Source organism: Carcharodon carcharias, chromosome 3, assembly GCF_017639515.1.
Source record: "Carcharodon carcharias isolate sCarCar2 chromosome 3, sCarCar2.pri, whole genome shotgun sequence".
NCBI classification, from domain to species: Eukaryota; Metazoa; Chordata; class Chondrichthyes; order Lamniformes; family Lamnidae; genus Carcharodon; species Carcharodon carcharias.
In genome coordinates this window covers 186,049,837-186,070,828 of record NC_054469.1, presented here as the reverse complement: position 1 = coordinate 186,070,828, position 20,992 = coordinate 186,049,837, and positions in this window count along the sequence as shown.

Below are 20,992 nucleotides of genomic sequence, written 5' to 3'. Positions count from 1 at the left end.
ACATTACTAGATCTAAAATTGCCTGTTCCCGGGTAGGTTCTGCAATGTATTGCTCTAAGAAACAATCCTTGGTGCATTCTATAAATTCATCTTCCATGTTACCCCTGCCAATGTGATTTGTCCAGTCAATATGCAAATTAAAATCACCCATCACCCTTCTCACATGCCTCAATTATTTCCAGATTTATACTTTGTCCTACAATGAGGTAACTCTTCAGGGGCCTATAGACAACTCCCACTCATGACTTCTTCCCCTTGCAATTCCTTATTTCCACCCAAACTGATTGCACATCTTGATCTATTGCCCCTGTATCATCACTCACCACCACACTGATACCTTCCTTTATTGACAAAGCTACCCCACCTCTTTATCCTTTTTGCCCATTTTTCCAGAATGTCGAATACCCTTGAATATTGAGTTCCCATTCTTGGTCACCCTGCAACCATGGGCAGAATCTTCGGCTCGGCAAGTCGGGGCGGGGCCCGCTTGCCAAGCCGTAAAATGACGTGTGGTGACGTCAGACGTGCATTCGGAAAGTGGGACAATTGAAATTTATCACAAAGATTGACTTGCTGAAAGGATATTGGCAGATACCGTTGGTCATAGGGAGCAAAGGAGATATCAGCTTTTGTAACGCCAAGTGGACTATATCAGTTTAAAGTCATGCCATTTGGTATGAAGAATACACCTGTGACATTTCAAAGACTGACAAACAAAGTAATTACAGGTCTGAGCAATTGTATTGTTTATGTTGATGATCTAATAGTTTTCAGTCCTACATGGGGGAGCACTTACAGTGTCTGGAACAATTATTTACTCGACTATAAGATGTTAATTTGGTGGTGAACTTGGCTAACAGTGAATTTGCAAAAGCGCAAGTTACGTATCTAGGCCATACTATTGGACATGGTGAGGTGGCTCCTAGAGATGTGAAAGTCAAGGCTATCATGGATTTCCCAGTGCCTACAACCATATGAGAAGTTTTGAGATTTCTGGGCATGAGTGGGTTTTACCGGAAATTTGTACCAAATACCACACTGAACTGTGTGGTTGCTCCACTGACTGAACTATTAAAAAAGAACAAGAAGTTTCAATGGACAAAGGAGTGTCAAAAGTCATTTGATAGTTTGAAAACTGTATTAACTACGACACCAGTTTTGGCAGTACCCAGTTATGCCAAGCAATTCAAGTTGGGCATTGATGCAAGTGACATAGGCATTGGAGCTGTACTGTTACAAGAAGACGACACTGGAATTGAAAACCCGCTAGTGTATTTTTCATGGAACCTGAATAAACAGAAAATATTCAACAATCGAGAAAGAAACTCTGGATTTGGTGTTAGCACTGCAGCATTTTGAAATTCATGTTGCAAACAATTCATCAGAAACAATTGTTTATGCAGCCCATAATCCTTTAAAGTTTCTGGACAAATTTTGCGATAAAAGTGCAAGACTTTTTAGGTGGAGTCTATTATTATAACCATTTAATCTATGGATTATACATGTTGCTGGAAGAAAAAATCTGTTTGCAGATGCGTTATCAAGAGTTTGAAGCTTAATAGAAAATTGGACTTTTTTAAAAACCTGGACACTGAACTGGAATAATTTCTGTTGATACTAAGAACTTGTGTGTATATATATATTGTTATGTTAATGCATGCATCTGGTAATGTAATAGTGTAATAAGTATAGGAGAGAGTGTGAGATGGGTTATTAAAAGTGAAGCCGTCTTTTAGAATTATGACGGTTCATTTTTCGATAGGAAAGGGGATGTCATGAAGAGATATTAATGTTTATCATGTTATTGGAAATTATCTTATTTTAAATAAAGATTTAGTCTGTGTGTTGTGTTAATTGGATTAAAGCCAGCTTGTCTGAGTGCTTTGATGTATAGTAGTTTTGAGATGTAAACAGTAAGGTAAAGAGTGTATTTATATTTTGTTGAATAAACCGTTCAAGAATGGGGGTGAAATCTTGCACCTACCTAGGAGACATCAAACAATATGTTTATATTACTAATAAAATTGGTACTATGAAAGATGTTTTCTTGTTAGAAGAGGTGGGGTTCAAAGGGCCTGGTGATACAATGAGAATTTGCATTCAAAGGGAAAGGCTGGGTATAACAGAAAGGAGTGTATGTGTGCAGGGCAGAGGAATGTAATATCTAAGCAGCTGTAAGCCTACAACTGTCTGCAAAGGAACCAAAATGAAAATAACCTCATTAGGTGAAAAATGCTTTGCCTGGTGTCTGTTTAAGTCTATTGGTTAGTGTTGCCTTAGTGGAGATTAGAACCATGGAAAAGTACAGCACAGAAAAATAGGCCATTCGGCCCTTCTAGTCTGTGCCAAAATATTCCGGTAGTCCCATTGACCTGCACCCATTCCATAACCCTCCAGACCTCTCCCATCCATGCATCTATCCAATTTATTCTTAAAACTTAAGAATGAGTCCGCATTTACCACATCCGATGGCTGCTTGTTCCACACTCTCACCAGTCTCTGAGTGAAGAAGTTCCCCCAAATGTTCCCCCTAAACTTTTCCCCTTTCACCCTAAAGCCATGTCCTCTCGTGTTTATCTCTCCTAATCTAAGTGGAAAGAGCCTACTCACATTTACTCTGTCTATACCATTCATAATTTTGTAAACTTCTATCAAATCTCCCCTCATTCTTCTACGCTCCAAGGAATAAAGTCCTAACCTGTTTAATCTTTCCCTGTAACTCAACTCCTGAAGGCCCGGCAACATCCTAGTAAATCTTCTCTGCACTCTTTCAATCTTACTGATATCCTTCCTGTAGTTAGGCGACCAGAACTGCACATAGTACTCCGAAGTTGGCCTCGCCAATGTCTTATACAACCTCACCATAACATCCCAACTCCTATACTCAATACATTGATTTATGAAGGCCAGTATGCCAAAAGCTTTCTTTACAACCCTGTCTACCTGTGATGCCACTTTCAGGGAATTATGTATCTGAACTCCCAGATCACTTAATTACTCCACATTCCTCTGTGCCCTACTATTTACTGTGTATGTCCTACCTTGGTTTGTCCTTCCAAAATGCAACACCTCACACTTTTCTGCATTAAATTCCATCTGCCATTTTCTGGCCCATTTTTCCAGTTGGTCCAGATTCCTCTGCAAGCTTTGAAAGCCTTCCTCGTTGTCCACAACACCTCCAATCTTAGTGTCATCAGCAAACTTGCTGATCCAATTTACCACATTATCATCCAGATCATTGATACAGACAACAAACAACAATGGTCCCAGCACAGATCCCTGAGGCACACCACTAGTCACAGGACTCCAGTCTGAGAAGCAATCATCCACTACCACTTTCTGTCTTCTCCCACACAGCCAATTTCGAATCCAGTTTACAACCTCTGCATGGATACCAAGTGTCTGAACCTTCTGAACTAACCTCCCATGTGGGACCTTGTCAAAGGCCTTACTAAAGTCCATGTAGACAACATCCACAGCCTTTCCTTCATCTACTTTCTTGGTAACCTCGAAAAACTCTACAAGGCTCGTGAAATACGACCTACCACGCACAAAGCCATGCTGACTATCCTTAATCAGCCCTTGGCTGTCCAAATAATTGTATATCCAATCTCTCAGAACACCTTCCAATAATTTACCTACTACTGACGTCAGGCTCACTGGCCTGTAATTACCTGGTTTACTTTTGGAGCCTTTTTTAAACAACGGAACAACATGAGCTACCCTCCAATCCTCCGGCACCTCGCCCATGGCTAAGGACATTTTAAATATTTCTGCCAGGCCCCCTGCAATTTCTACACTAGTCTCCCTCAAGGTCCGAGGGAATATCATGTCAGTCCCGGGGGATTTATCTACCTTTATTTGCGGTAAGGCAGCAAGCACCTCCTCCTCTTTAATCTCTATATGTTCCATGACACTACTGCTTGTTTCCCTTCCTTTATTATACACTGTGCCAGTTTCCTGAGTAAATACTGATGCAAAAGGACTGGTTAAGATCTCCCCCATCTCATGAGGCTCCACACATAGACGACCACTCTGATCTTCATGGGGACCAATTGTGTCCCTTACTATCCTTTTACTCTTAACATACTTATAGAAACTCTTCGGGTTTACCTTCACATTATCTGCCAAAGCAACCTCATGTCTTCTTTTTGCCTTCCTGATTTCCTTCTTTAGTATTTTCTTACATTTTCTATACTCTACAAGTACCTCATTTCCTCCTTGTTGCCTATACCTGCTATACACCTCTCTCTTCTTAACCCGATCACCAATATCCCTTGAAAACCAAGGTTCCCGATGCCTGTTAACTTTGCCCTTAATCCTGACAGGAACATGCAAACTCTGCACTCTCAAAATTTCGCCTTTGAATGCCTTCCACTTACTGAACACATCCTTGCCAGAAAACAACTTATCCCAATCCACTCTTTCTAGATCCTTTCTCATTTCCACAAAATTGGCCTTTCTCAAATTTAGAATCTCAACTCGAGGACCAGACCTATCCTTCTCCATAATTAACTTAAAACTAATGACATTGGGGTCACTGGACCCAAAATGTTCACCTACACACACTTCTGTCACCTGACCTGTCTGGTTCCCTAATAGGAGATCAAGTATTGCATCCACTCTTGTTGGTACCTCTGTATATTGATTTAGAAAACTTTCCTGAACACATTTGACAAACTCCAAGCCATCCAGCCCTTTTACAGTATGGGAGTCCAGTCAATATGTGGAAAGTTAAAATCTCCTACTATCACAACTTTCTGTTTCTAACATCAGTCTGCTATCTCTCTACAGATTTGCTCCTCAATTCTCTCTGACTATTTGGCGGTTTATAATACAACCCTATTAGTGTGGTCACACTTTTCCCTTTCATCAGCTCCACCCATATGGCCTCTGTAGACCAGCCCTCCGGGCTGTCCTGTCAATGCACAGCTGAGATATTTTCCCTGACTAGTAATGCCACTTCTCCCCCTTTCATCCCTCCCCCTCTATCATGTCTGAAACCATGGAACCCCAGAACATTGAGCTGCCAGTCCTGCCCCTCCTGCAACCAAGTCTCACTAATAGCAATAATGTCATAATCCCATGTGCCAATCCACGCCCTAAGCTCATCTGCCTTTCCGACAATACTCCCTTGTATTGAAATAGATGCACCTGAGAACATTTCTATCACGTACAAACCCTTGATTTCTGTCTATACATGCATTCCTCGCTTGACCTTTATCCTCCTCCACCTCACTATCTGCTCTTGCACTCTTCTTACCCTCCCCCTGCAAATCTAGTTTAAATCCCCCGGAGCAGCACTAGCAAACCTACCCGCAAGGATGTTAGTCCCCCTCCAGTTCAGGTGCAAACCGTCCCGTCGGAACAGGTCCCACCTTCCCTGGAACAGAGCCCAATTGTCCAGAAACATGAAGGCCTCCCTCCTGCACCATCTCCTTAGCCACATATTTAGCTGCATTATCTTCCTATTTCTAGCCTCACTAGCACGTGGCACGGGTAGCACTCCTGAGATCATAACCCTGGAGGTCCTGTCCTTGAACTTTGCACTTAACTCCCTAAACTCTCTTTGCAGGACCTCCTCTTTCCTATCCACGTCATTGGTCCCTACATGGACCACGACATCTGGCTGTTCACCCTCCCTCCTGAGAATACTGAGAACTCGATCCGAGATATTGCGGACCCTGGCACCAGGGAGGCAACAGACCATCCGGGATTCTCGATCTCTCCCACAGAACCTCTTATCTGTCTCCTAACTATCGAATCCCCTATCACTACTGCTTTCCTCTTTTCCTTCCTTCCTTTCTGAGCTGAGGGTCCAGTCTCGGTGCCAGAGACACAACCACTACAACTTGTCCCTGTATGTCGTCCATTGTACAATCCCCCAATCACCTCTCCTCTCGCGCTGTTTTCAATCTCCCAATCACCTCTCCTCTCGCGCTGTTTTCAATCTCCCGACTGACTCTCCTCTCGCGCTGTTTTCAATCTCCCAATCAACTCTCCTCTCACGCTGTTTTCAATCTCCCAATCACCTCTCCTCTCAAGCTGTTTTCAATCTCCCAATCACCTCTCCTCTCGCGCTGTTTTCAATCTCCCAATCACTTCTCCTCTCGCGCTGTTTTCAATCTCCCGACTGACTGTCCTCTCGTGCTGTTTTCAATCTCCCAATCATCACTCCTCTCGCGCTGTTTTTAATCTCCTGACTGACTCTCCTCTCGCGCTGTATTCAATCTCCCAATCACCACTCCTCTCGCGCTGTTTCAATCTCCCAATCACCTCTCCTCTCGCGCTGTTTTTAATCTCCCGACTGACTGTCCTCTCGCGCTGTTTCAATCTCCCAATCACCTCTCCTCTCGCGCTGTTTTTAATCTCCCGACTGACTGTCCTCTCGTGCTGTTTTCAATCTCCCAATCATCACTCCTCTCGCGCTGTTTTTAATCTCCTGACTGACTCTCCTCTCGCGCTGTATTCAATCTCCCAATCACCACTCCTCTCGCGCTGTTTCAATCTCCCAATCACCTCTCCTCTCGCGCTGTTTTTAATCTCCCGACTGACTGTCCTCTCGCGCTGTTTCAATCTCCCAATCACCTCTCCTCTCGCGCTGTTTTTAATCTCCTGACTGACTCTCCTGTCGCGCTGCTTTCAATCCCCCAATCACCTCTCCTCTTGCGCTATTTTCAATCTCCCGACTGACTCTCCTCTCGCGCTGTTTTCAATCTCTCATTCACCTCTCCTCTCGGGCTGTTTTCAATCTCCCAATCACCTCTCCTCTTGCGCTGTTTTCAATATCCCGACTGACTCTCCTCTCGCGCTGTTTTCAATCACTCGTTTTGGATACTGTTGGTGGGGACAACCTACCTCTTATCCGTCCGACTAACTGTCGAATCCCCTATCACTACTGCTCTCCTCTTTTCCCTCCTTCCTTTCTGGGCTGAGGGTCCTGTCTCGGTGCCAGAGATGCGGCCACTACAACTTGTCCCTGGTAGGTTGTCCCCACCAACAGTATCCAAAACGAGTGATTGAAAACAGCGCGAGAGGAGAGTCAGTTGGGAGACTGAAAACAGCGTGAGAGGAGAGTTGATTGGGAGATTGAAAACAGCGCGAGAGGAGAGGTGATTGGGGGATTGTACAATGGACGACATACAGGGACAAGTTGTAGTGGTCGTGTCTCTGGCACCGAGACTGGACCCTCAGCTCAGAAAGGAAGGAAGGAAAAGAGGAGAGCAGTAGTGATAGGGGATTCGATAGTTAGGAGACAGATAAGAGGTTCTGTGGGAGAGATCGAGAATCCCGGATGGTCTGTTGCCTCCCTGGTGCCAGGGTCCGCAATATCTCGGATCGAGTTCTCAGTATTCTCAGGAGGGAGGGTGAACAGCCAGATGTCGTGGTCCATGTAGGGACCAATGACGTGGATAGGAAAGAGGAGGTCCTGCAAAGAGAGTTTAGGGAGTTAAGTGCAAAGTTCAAGGACAGGACCTCCAGGGTTATGATCTCAGGAGTGCTACCCGTGCCACGTGCTAGTGAGGCTAGAAATAGGAAGATAATGCAGCTAAATATGTGGCTAAGGAGATGGTGCAGGAGGGAGGCCTTCATGTTTCTGGACAATTGGGCTGTGTTCCAGGGAAGGTGGGACCTGTTCTGACGGGACGGTTTGCACCTGAACTGGAGGGGGACTAACATCCTTGCGGGTAGGTTTGCTAGTGCTGCTCCGGGGGATTTAAACTAGATTTGCAGGGGGAGGGTAAGCAGAGTGCAAGAGCAGATAGTGAGGTGGAGGAGGATAAAGGTCAAGCGAGGAATGCATGTATAGACAGAAATCAAAGGTTTGTACGTGATAGAAATGTTCTCAGGTGCATCTATTTCAATACAAGGGAGTATTGTCGGAAAGGCAGATGAGCTTAGGGCGTGGATTGGCACATGGGATTACGACATTATTGCTATTAGTGAGACTTGGTTGCAGGAGGGGCAGGACTGGCAGCTCAATGTTCTGGGGTTCCATGGTTTCAGACATGATAGAGGGGGAGGGATGAAAGGGGGAGAAGTGGCATTACTAGTCAGGGAAAATATCTCAGCTGTGCATTGACAGGACAGCCCGGAGGGCTGGTCTACAGAGGCCATATGGGTGGAGCTGAGGAACGGGAAAAGTGTGACCACACTAATAGGATTGTATTATAGACCGCCAAATAGTCAGAGAGAATTGAGGAGCAAATCAGTAGAGAGATAGCAGACCGATGTTAGAAACAGAAAGTTGTAATAGTAGGAGATTTTAACTTTCCACACATTGACTGGGACTCCCATACTGTAAAAGGGCTGGATGGCTTGGAGTTTGTCAAATGTGTTCAGGAAAGTTTTCTAAATCAATATATAGAGGCACCAACGAGAGAGGATTCAATATTTGATATCCTATTAGGGAACCAGACAGGTCAGGTGACAGAAGTATGTGTAGGCGAACATTTTGGGTCCAGTGACCACAATGTCATTAGTTTTAAGTTAATTATGAATAAGGATAGGTCTGGTCCTCGAGTTGAGATTCTAAATTGGAGAAAGGCCAATTTTGTGGAAATGAGAAAGGATCTAGAAAGAGTGGATTGGGATAAGTTGTTTTCTGGCAAGGATGTGTTCAGTAAGTGGAAGGCATTCAAAGGCGAAATTTTGAGAGTGCAGAGTTTGCATGTTCCTGTCAGGATTAAGGGCAAAGTTAACAGGCATCGGGAACCTTGGTTTTCAAGGGATATTGGTGATCTGGTTAAGAAGAAGAGAGAGGTGTATAGCAGGTATAGGCAACAAGGAGGAAATGAGGTACTTGTAGAGTATAGAAAATGTAAGAAAATACTAAAGAAGGGAATCAGAAAGGCAAAAAGAAGACATGAGGTTGCTTTGGCAGATAATGTGCAGGTAAACCCGAAGGTTTTCTAAAAGTATATTAAGATTAAAAGGACAGTAAGGGACACAATTGGTCCCCATGAAGATCAGAGTGGTCGTCTATGTGTGGAGCCTCACGAGATGGGGGAGATCTTAACCAGTCCTTTTGCATCAGTATTTACTCAGGAAACTGGCATTGTGTATAATAAAGGAAGGGAAACAAGCAGTAATGTCATGGAACATATAGAGATTAAAGAGGAGGAGGTGCTTGCTGCCTTACTGCAAATAAAGGTAGTTAAATCCCCCGGGACTGACATGATATTCCCTCGGACCTTGAGGGAGACTAGTGTAGAAATTGCAGGGGCCCTGGCAGAAATATTTAAAATGTCCTTAGCCACGGGCGAGGTGCCGGAGGATTGGAGGGTAGCTCATGTTGTTCCGTTGTTTAAAAAAGGCTCCAAAAGTAAACCAGGTAATTACAGGCCAGTGAGCCTGACATCAGTAGTAGGTAAATTATTGGAAGGTGTTCTGAGAGATTGGATATACAATTATTTGGACAGCCGAGGGCTGATTAAGGATAGTCAGCATGGCTTTTTGCGTGGTAGGTCGTATTTCACGACCTACCTAGAGTTTTTCGAGGAGGTTACCAAGAAAGTGGATGAAGGAAAGGCTGTGGATGTTGTCTACATGGACTTTAGTAAGGCCTTTGACAAGGTCCCACATGGGAGGTTAGTTCAGAAGGTTCAGACACTTGGTATCCATGGAGAGGTTATAAACTGGATTCGAAATTGGCTGTGTGGGAGAAGACAGAGAGTGGTAGTGGATGATTGCTTCTCAGACTGGAGGCCTGTGACTAATGGTATGCCTCAGAGATCTGTGCTGGGACTATTGTTGTTTGTTGTCTGTATCAATGATCTGGATGATAATGTGGTAAATTGGATCAGCAAGTTTGCTGATGACACTAAGATTGGAGGCATTGTGGACAGCGAGGAAGGCTTTCAAAGCTTGCAGAAGAATCGGGACCAACTGGAAATATGGGCCAGAAAATAGCAGATGGAATTTAATGCAGAAAAGTGTGAGGTGTTGCATTTTGGAAGGACAAACACAGTGAATAGTAGGGCACAGAAGAGTGCGGAAGAGCAAAGGGATCTGGGAGTTCAGATACATAATTCCCTGAAAGTGGCGTCACAGGTAGACAGGGTTGTAAAGAAAGCTTTTGGCATACTGGCCTTCATAAATCAATGTATTGAGTATAGGAGTTGGGATGTTATGGTGAGGTTGTATAAGACATTGGTGAGGCCAACTTTGGAGTACTGTGTGCAGTTCTGGTCGCCTAACTACAGGAAGGATATCAGTAAGATTGAAAGAGTGCAGAAACGATTTACTAGGATGTTGCCGGGTCTTCAGGAGTTGAGTTACAGGGAAAGATTAAACAGGTTAGGACTTTATTCCTTGGAGCATAGAAGAATGAGGGGAGATTTGATAGAAGTTTACAAAATTATGAGTGGTATAGACAGAGTAAAAATGCAAGTAGGCTCTTTCCACTTAGATTAGGAGAGATAAACATGAGAGGACATGGCTTTAGCGTGAAAGGGGAAAGGTTTAGGGGGAACATTAGGGGGAACTTCTTCACTCAGAGAGTGCTGGGAGTGTGGAATGAGCTGCCATCTGACATGGTAAATGCGGGCTCACTCTTAAGTTTTAAGAATAAATTGGATAGATGCATGGATGGGAGAGGTCTGGAGGTTTATGGACTGGGTGCAAGTCAATGGGACTAGTGGAATAATATTTTGGCACAGACTAGAAGGGCCGAATGGCCTATTTTTCCATGCTGTAGTGTTCTATGGTTCTATGGTATACCTATTGTTGATCGGAACGTCCACAGGGGTGCTCTGCTCTTTCTGTCTATTCGACTTCCCTCTCCTGACAGTCACCCAGCTACCTGCCTCCTGACTTTTTGGGGTGACTGTCTCCCTGAAACACCTGTCTATTACTGCCTCTGCCTCCTGAATGATCCGAAGTTCATCCAGCTCCAGTTCCCTAACTCGGTTTGTCAGGAGCTGCAGCTGGATGCATCTTTTGCAGGTGTAGTAGAGATTAATTTGTCAATTTGTTAAAAAGTTAAAAAGTTATGATAATAGTAATTTGTAGCCATGTTTAATGTAAAAAGTTAAAAAGTTATGATAATAGTAATCTGTAGCCATGTTTAATTTGTTGCAAATTAATAAAGGTCTCATTTAGTTTGATATAAAAACCTGTCGAGAACTGGTGGTCTTATTGCTGAATTTAGAGCTGCAACTCAAAACATATCAATTGAATATATAGGTTATAACAGTTGCTTAAAGTTTCCCTCTGGGATTTTAAATAACAGCTTATCCCAACTGCTGTGTCATAACGCCCCTTATCCCACATCTCTGTCTTCTACTAGTTAGCCAATCCTCTCTCCATGCTAGTACACTACTCCCAATGCCATGGGCTCTTATCTTATTAAGTAGCCTTATGTGCGTTACCTTATTGAGCACCTTTTGGAAATCCAAATCTATTACATCTACTGGTTCCCCTTTATCCATCCTGCTTGTTAGCTCCTCAAAGAATTCTAATAAATGTCAGGCATGATTTCCCCTTCATGAAGCCATGCTATATTATGCATTTCTAAATGCTCTGCCATTACATCCTTTAGAATAGATCCTAACATTTTCCCAATAACAGACGTTAAGCTAACTAGCCTATAGTTACCTGATTTTTGTCTCCCTTCCTTTTTGAAAAAGGGTGTTAAATGGCAGTTTTCTAATCTTCTGGGACTTTTCCAGAATCTAAGGATCCAGTGCATCCACTATCTCTGTAGCTACTTCCTTTAATATCCTAGGATGCAACCCATTAGGTCCAGGGGAGTTATCAGCCTTTAGCCCTATTAGTTTCCCTAATACCTTTTCTCTGGTGATTGTTGTTGTATTTATTTCCTCTCTCCCCTTTTGCCCCTTGATTATTTAGTATTTTTGGAATGCTATTAGTGTCTTCTATTGTGATGCGAACTACTTATTCAACTCCTCTGCCATTTCCTGGTTCCCCATTATTATTTCCCCAGTCTCATTTTCTAAGGGGCCTATACTCACATTGGCCTCTTTCTTCCTTTTTATATAGTTAAAGAAGCTCTTACTGTCCATTTTTATATTACTTGCTAGTTTACCCTCAAAGTTTATTTTCTCCCTCTCTATTAGTTTTTTAGTCTTTTGCTAGTTTTTTAAAAACTTTCCCAACTCCCTGGCTTACCACTAATCTTTGCCACATTGTATGTTTTTTCTTTCAATTCAATACTATCCTTTACTTCCTTGGTGAACCATGGTTGGTTTACCCCCTTCTTAGAATCCTTCTTCCTCACTGGGACATATCTTTGTTGTGAGTCACGAACTATTCTCTTAAACATCTGCCAATATTCATCAACCGTCTTTTCTGTTAAACTCCTTTCCCAGTCCACTCCAGCCAACTCTGCCCTCATTCTTTTGTAATTACCCTTATTGAAGTTTAGCACAGTTGTTTCCAACCCAACTTTCTCACTCCCACTCTCAAACTGAATGCTAAATTCTACCATGTCACGGTCACTGTTTCCAAGGGGATCTTTTACTTTGAGATCATTTATTAAGTCTGCCTCATTACACATTACCAGATCCAAAATAGCCTGATCCCTGAACATATTGTTCTAGGAAACTGTTCCGAATGCAGTCTATGAACTCTTGCTCATGGCTACCTCTGTCAATTTGGTTTTATTAATCTATATGAAGATTAAAGTCACCCATAATTAATGTACTGCCTTTTTTACATGCCCTCATTCTCTTATGATTTATTCTCTGCCCTACAGTGTAGCTACTGTTAGGGGGCCTATAGACTACTCCCACATGGTCCCAGCATGGTTCAATTGAAGCCCATCCCACTGGAACAGCTCACTTCTACTCCAGTACTAGTGTCAGTGCCCCATGAACTAAAACCCATTCCTCCCACACCAATCTTTGAGCCACACATTTAACTCCTTGACTCTATTTATCATATGTCAGTTTGCCAGGGGCTCAGGTAGTAAACCTGAGATTATTACCTTGAAGGTTCTGTTTTTTAACTTAGCTTTAACTGTTCAAATTCTTTCAGCAGAACCTCCTTTCTAGCTCTATCAAAGTCGTTGGCACCAGCGTGGACGACGACAACTGGATCCTTCCCCCCCACTCCAAGTTCCCCTCCAGCCCTGAGTAGATGGCCTTAACTCTGGCAACGGGCAGGCAACGCAGCCTTCGGGACTCACGCTCATGGCTGCATTGCTCTGCATTGTGCAATTTTGCCATCCTAAAATAACCTAGAAATGGATTTTCTTGGTGAGGTAACTGTTGTACATTATATACAAACAGTTATGGACATTGTATTATAAAGATAACCACATGTAAATCAATAAGCTCAGTGGAGAAATGTTGAGTTTAAAGTATTAAGATTGAAACACAACTTTAAAAACTCAAACTTTTCATCACAGCAGTGTGTAGCAGGAGATTGCTCCAATATAAAAAGTGCTATGATGATATGAAGATCATATATCAAAGATTGTTTACAAGACAGCTTGTCCTTGGAGGAGAAAAGCAAAGATATGATGCAACAGTGTGGTGTGAAAACGAATGGGCCTTTCATCTCAGTTTGACAGTTGATTCAAACAACTGTGTATTCATAGAACATCAAGTTGTGTGCATCCAGCAGGAAGAAGGTACAAAGAAAAATAGTACAGAGATGCCTTGTTTTTGCTTAGTTAGACAAAAAAGGCACCCTTTTTACTTTAGAGGTCCCTTGAAGCAGGAAGAAGCCATCTCTGCGATTCATCATTAAAATCCACACAAGTAAGGTTCAGATGTGAGGCAAATGTGCTCCACTCTGTGTAGGTGTCTGTGTTTTTAAAATGAATGTTTTTTCAATAATAATGTAAGTGAATTATCAAACATTTTACTGTCTCTAGCTTTATGAATTTGTTTAAATTCTAATGATCTTATCCAACATGCACTAGAATGCCAGACCTCTTTCTTTTACTACTTGCTTTAGTTCTTTTCCCTGAAGGATATATGTATGTCCAGCATTCACTCTGCTCACATGCATAATACTACACTTTCCTAAATTAAACATCAATTGCCAATTATTGGCACATTCCCCCAGCACATCTAAATCTGCTTTTATTAATCTGCAATCCTGATGCTTGCACATATCTCGGTATCATCTCCAAAATTGCAGATCATTACCCTAACACCTACATTTGGACCATTAATGAATGATCAAAAGGGAATGCAAAATGTCAGTCTGGAATACAACTTTAAACTGTGGAGGAAGGATAAATTTAGGATATGCAGGGAGCAATCAGTAATTGGAATGACCTCCAAATGGAGTGGTGAAGGCAAAACCCTGGAATCATTTATGAAATTATTAGATGCAACAATAGGGGAATTGTAGGGTCTTTCTGAATGGATGACTTATGACAGGCTAAATGCTCTTCCTTATCATAAATAGCTTATTGAAACAATGGAACAGTTTCAGTATTCTATATATCCAGGTAGAGGCCTTCACTGTGTTGTTATTTGTCTTTGTTATTGATAGCATCTAGGCAACACTTCTATGGAAGCAGTTCCCATACCACAATATCTCAATGGCACAAGATTTAAGCTTACAAAGCCAAACAGACTGATTGCGCTTAGGGTTTGTACAGTTCCACCTGATTGAATGTCTTCAGAATTTGGTTAGTCCTTTAGAATTAATGTGCTTGGACTTTGTTCAGTTCCACATGGTGAAAGATATTGAGAATTTAATATCGTGGCTTTTCGTCATATGTTCTTTTATGTTAGAGATAATAAAACGGTGCAAGCATGATGTGGACAATCAACGGCTTGCAAGATCCAAGCAAAGTCAATTGCCTCACTGCTAATCTCCAGCGATGTCTTGGTGGAATATTCTTTGCAGACAGTTTGTCTCACAAAATAATCAACTTGGAGGAAATTTGATAGGGATCACTTCTTGCTACAAAAGAAACCTGAAGTACTAGATAAATGTATGCCTGCAGACCAAAAGAAGACCATAAAGAGATGTGAAATAGTAAGACTAAAGCCAATTGCAAACAGATGAAAGAAACCATGGTGGGAGATGCAGAATGCTAGAGAGGATAAACAAGTTGAGCAAAGGAGACTAATTCACACCTAACTTCAGCTTTTAAACAATTTACAACAGTGAGTTCTTCAGCATCTTAGTGCAAGGATAAGAGCATAATTTTTAAAGAACAATAAACTTGAAAAGCCCCAATGTAGTTCTCAGCAGTATATTTGAATCATTCCCTGTGATAAATAAAAAAATCTTGAGACTTGGATATTTGATAAATCATTTACAAGCACAAAGGAAATCAAATTAACTAAGGACTTAATTTAATTATCATCTCCAGTACAAGCCACTCAAGCATTGCTGTTCTTAAAATTTCAATTGTAGTTTATTCTTTCATTCCTGACTTAAAATCTCTAAAGGTAATTAAACGCAAGAGCAAATATCTGGCTCTAGTTACCATAGATCTATAACTCAGACATTTAAAAATCTACAAATGGCTGTGTCAGTGAACTGTGTTAATTAACTCCTCTGCAATTCTTAATTACCTGCTGTTTGCCATGCAGCAGCTTGAGTAATGTCCTTTGCTGCCCAGCTACTTAAAGCCTGAAATGGGTATGATCTTTTTTTATTCTTTCATGGGATGTAGGCATCACTGAATAGGCTAGCACTTATTGCCCTTGAGAAGGTGCTGAATAGCCAAGTGAGGCTTCAGTACAAATAAGTATACTCAAAGTAAATGTGTAGTCAAAAGATGAGAGGGACCAATCAGGAACTAAAAGGTAGGTCCTCTTGTGTAGGTGGGTGGAATGTATGGAGTTCTAAATGAATACTTTATATTAGCCTTCACTAGAAAAGAGGATGCTGGAGATGTAGCAGTAAAATAGGAAGTAGCAGCAATACCAGAATAAATAAATATAGACAAAGAGGAGGCACTTAAAAGACTGGCAGCACTCAAAGTAGAAAATCATGGGGTGCATTCTAGGCTGCTGTAGGAAGTAAGGGTGTAAATTGCAGAGATTCTGGCCATAATCTTCTAATACGTCTTAGATATGGGGAAGGTTGAGAGGACTGGAGGATTGTAAATCTTACCCACCAACCCTCTCCATCCCCCACCCTTTCAAAAAAAAGAGAAGGATAAACCTGGTAATTACAGGCTCACCAAGTAAACTTCAGTGGTGGGAGAATAAATTGAGAGACAATTGTGCAGGATAAAATCAAATGGCACTTGGGAAAAATAGGGGCTAATAAATGAAAGGTTCACCATGGGACTCCAGAACAACATCTGAGAAACTGTGCGCTTTCTCTCCCTCCTGAGGCATCCTGTAATATGCCACTATGTTCCAGGCAGAGTACTCCAAACCTACAGTGGAAGGAGGTGTGAGGAACCAAAATATGCTGCTCCTTGACAGTAGTGTCTAATCAGCATATTTCTTGTTCAGCACCTCCAGGCAAATTTAAATTAAAGTGTACAGCAATTAACAACAAAATTAAGTGCTACATCCAGACTTTCAAACATGTTAGTTTTGTTAGCACTGAACCCTTTGGCCAAAATAAACCCAGAGAGTACAAAAGCATGGAAGTTATTTTAAATTTTTATAAAACACTGGTTAGCTTGAGTATTGTGTTCACCTCTGGGCATCAAATTTTAGGAAGCATGTCAAGGCGTTAGAGAACATGCAGGAAAGATTTACAAGAATGGTACTGGGAATGAGGGACTTTAGTTATGTGGGCAGACTTGACTAAGGGTTAAGAGATTTGAAAGAAGTGTTCAGAACCATGAAGAGTTTTGATAGTGTAAATAATGTTTCCAGTGGCAGAATGGGCGGTCAGCAGATGACACAGATTTGCGGTGATTGCAAAAGAATCAGAGGCGAGATGTGGAAACAATTTTTATACACTGAGTTGCTATGATCTGCAATGCACTGCCTGAAAGGCTGGTGGAAGCACTTTCAAAAGGGGAATGGATAAATACTGGAAGTGAAAAAAATTACAAGACCACAGGGCAAAGTGCAAGGAAGTGGGATTAATTGGACAGCTCTACCATGAGCCAACTCAGAAACGATGGGCTAAATGACCTCCTTCTGTACTGTATCATACTATGAAGTGAAAATATTTTTAGTTCAGTTAAAATTTAGTCAAATATATATCATGCACTGTGTGATCAGACATATGAAATGATCAAATGAGGTATGGTAATTTTAGAGTTTTCCTTGCATTTGGAGAAAGACTATTCCCATGTCATTTACAGTTCGTTTATATTACACAGCTGCTGGCAATATAAGTGATCTTGTTCCTCATGTCCTATTGTACTGCAGTGGGTGAATTTGGGTGCCGACAGCAATACAAAACACCACTGCAATTTATTGAAAAGCAGTTTTTTGGGAGTTGCAAGGAGTTCATATCAAGTGTTGATCATATCTTGAGATCTCGGCAATAATCTTTATATTCTTGATGGCTAATTATTAGCTGATTTTTTTTTATATCCAACCAGCGACTATCATTCTGAATTTTTACAACCTGGCCATTTATCTACTATGTATTAAAATTGCAAAATAAGTCAGAACATTTCATTTCAAAGTGCATTGAGGATTCATGTTATACACCCAGAAGTGGGAAATGAATCACAAAAGTGTTAACGTATAACTGCAGTACCAGTTATATATGTATTTAGACCTGTAATTTACATTTATAATGGTAAAGACTTGTAATGGTAAATTAGCTCAAACTCCAACAATCTAAAGTTAATGTTGCCTTTAAAGTCTGCAATTGTTTGGCATGTGATTCTCCTGTACAATGACTGGGAGATTTTCCAACCACCCTAATATCTTAGTCAACAGCTTCAATAATTAGGTCTTGGTGAACTCAGGATTCCAATTGCACCCACCTCTCACCATTCTTACCTCTCATGCCACCTGCTTTCTTCTTTGCTTGTCCCTTTTCTTTCTCCTGCTATTCTCATTTCTTCCCCTTCTTCTCCTCATTCTTTACCCCTTCTTTCCTCCATCCTTTTCCAGGTCCTTTCCCTGCCTTCCTCTTTCACAGCTGCCTGCTCCCGTCCCTCTCCCCATTCTCTAAACAAGTTCTTTGCTCTTCCCTCACCACCCCATCTCCCTTCCTACTCCTTCCCTCTTCAATGTTTTATCTGCTTCCTTCTCCCTTCCCCTGTTTTCCCCTGCCCCTCCCTCTCCCCTCTTCTATCTCACCTCTTTCCTCTCCCCTCCCCAGTCCCTCTCCTCTTTCCAGCATTCTCCCTTCTCCACCTGCTTTTTCTCCCCACCTTTTCTCCTCGTGACTCCTCCCCCAACCTTCCTCTCCACCTTCCCTTCTTCCTTTTCTTCTTTCTCCACACTCTCTTCTCCCCTCTCTCTGTCAATAGTCCTTCCTCCCCTTCTCTCTCCTTTCTCATCCATCTTAAATATGTTCAAGCAAAAATGTCATTACTTGGACATTCAGGTGGATGGTTTCCCATTGCTGCAAGAACATCCCAAAAAGTCTGTGTCTGCTGCTTGCATAGCATAACTTCATAGTTCAAAGAAGAGTCTTTATGCAGCAGGACAAAGAAGGGGGTCCAAGAATCAGCAATAGAATAGGATGAAGAAGAGGGGAAAGAAACAAAGGAAGTTGCATCAGCAATGCAGGAGTCTAGTCCCTTCAAATTTGGCTGATGACACCTCTGAGAAACACCATCAATAAAGCCCAAGAGTGGGACAACAAACCATATGACAACCAGATGAATCATTGAGCAATCCATTAGCATGCTGAAGATGCACTTCGGGTGCCTGTACAGATCTGGAGGTGCACTAGCCAGAGTCTCTGGAATGATCATGGTGTGCAATACTCTACACAGCACTGTACAATAGTGAGGTTTGGATCTGCAGGAGTAACAAGGAGAAGAGTACAGGGCCTCTTTTGCAAATTCCAAAGGGGTTGGGAGAAGATGAGGAGGAGGCGAAATATAATGCAGACAATGCAACAACTGTGATGCATATTACTGCCCAGGATACCTTCATTATTGCAAGGTTCACTATGGTTCCACCAGTCCACCCATCTGACAACCACATGCAAAAACCACTTTGTGCCCAGCCATAATCCCCGTTCCCCCAACACAAAGCAGTCCTGCAAACAAGCCATTGCTCGGCATCAATTGATTCCTTCCTATTCATCACAAGTGAAAAGGCTCCTTGCCAACCAGCAACCACAAGCTGGCAAATATTAAAGTGGTGGAATGGAATAACTCATTACGCATGTGATCATATTTAACTCACTGCTGACATCAAGTCATGATGAGTGAGTGTTGTAAACCCTGTGGCTGTGTGATATTTAATTCTGTCACCAGAGAGCTGGGATATCCCCAGGGTTATGACCATGCATACTGTGACTTGGCTGATTTTCAGCACCTCCTCTGCAGTTGCCAGATGAGAGGTGGCTTGAAGGCCAGTTCTGGTTTTCTGCCTCTCTTGCATGTTTTATTTTCTCTTACAAAGTGGGAAAGTGAGACCCATGAGTGAGAATAATGACGTGTGTTGAATGGGGGGTGGATGGAGAGCATTTGTTGAGGGTGACTATGAAAGAGGTGTGGCCTTCTTCAAAGCTGAGGGTGAGTGTCAGTGGTGGTGGGCAGATGGGGAATGTGAGTAAGCACATAGGGATAGATGTACCTGCATGATAAGTTGGTGTTAGGAGTGATGTACAGGGTTAGATTTGAAATATACTCACCTTTCCTGCCTTGTTTAGGCCATTAAACCACTTTCAGCATTGAGTCCACAATGTGACACCACACTCCAGCTGTTAACCTCATGTGCAATCTCCAGCCATGCCTTCTTTGTTTCAACTGCAGTCTTGGGTGGAATCTTCTGTTCTTGGCGGGTGTCTTGCCTGCTGCCTGAGAAAGTGGTGAGACACTCTCGCAGACTCTGAGGATGAAAGCCTGCTGTATCTTCTACCCATCAGTTAGTTAAGTGGACAGCGGTAGGCCTTATTCGCAACTGAGGACCCTGGAAGATGACATACTGCCCGCCAAGAGCCACCTGCCAATCAGAGGCTGGCAGCTCTTGCACTTGGCAATGCCATGGAGGAACAATACCCCTCCAGAGTCCCAGGATTAGTGCAGATCGAGGGACCGTCCCTCCAGCTGACATGCAGCCCGTACAGTGTTACCAATCGTCCAGGCTGCATGTCGGCAGGCCAGCCTAGAGCTGGGTAGAATGTAATGGAGGTGGAAATAGGCCTTTAAGTGGTTGTAAATTGGCCACTTAAGGGACTCGAGCGGAGGCGGGGTGGGAAGGACAACCAAGGGCCTTCTTGCCCAGAACTTACTTCCAGTGGAGGTGGGAAGGTGTCAGACATCGGTACCGACACCACCCCACCAAATTTTCAGGCCCGCTTCCTTTGTGGGCAGAAGATTCCGATCCATGTGTCAGTGGAGAAGAGTATCTCCCGGTGGACCTCAGACCAGCAGCACATTGTGGGAAGGGGTACTCCTAACTCCAAAATGTAAGGCCCTTTTAAAACTGGGGTTCAAATTGACTTATGTAGGTTGTCATCCTGCCGACTCAGGCTGATTGGTTTGGAAAACTGAAAATGAAATGATAAAAAGCCACTGAGAGACATGCTCCACTTACTCGCAAGTTCCCTGTGCATCACTGGACCCAACCCCCGCAATGGGAATTTAAAACTCAGGCCTCTATCACTGAGGCAAACTGACAAGTTATTTAAATTTACAAGCAGAAAAGAAATGTTGTGACTTCCACAGGGTGGAAGATATCCTATTCAGAACAAGTAATGTTTATGCTCTTTCTGGAATCACGGAAATACCAGAAAGACATGAGTCACCTTCATGGAGATTTATGCAATGTGTGTTTTTCCTTCCAAACACCATACTGTCACCCACAAGGAGAACACAGATGCACAGAAGAACTGAAATAAAATTACAGAAGCTGTTTTGGTGAAGTCAGGGAGGGTTAGCAAGCTTGCCAACAGGAGCCTAGTTTGACAGGAATTTTTCTGTTTTGCACAAATCCAGGCACCA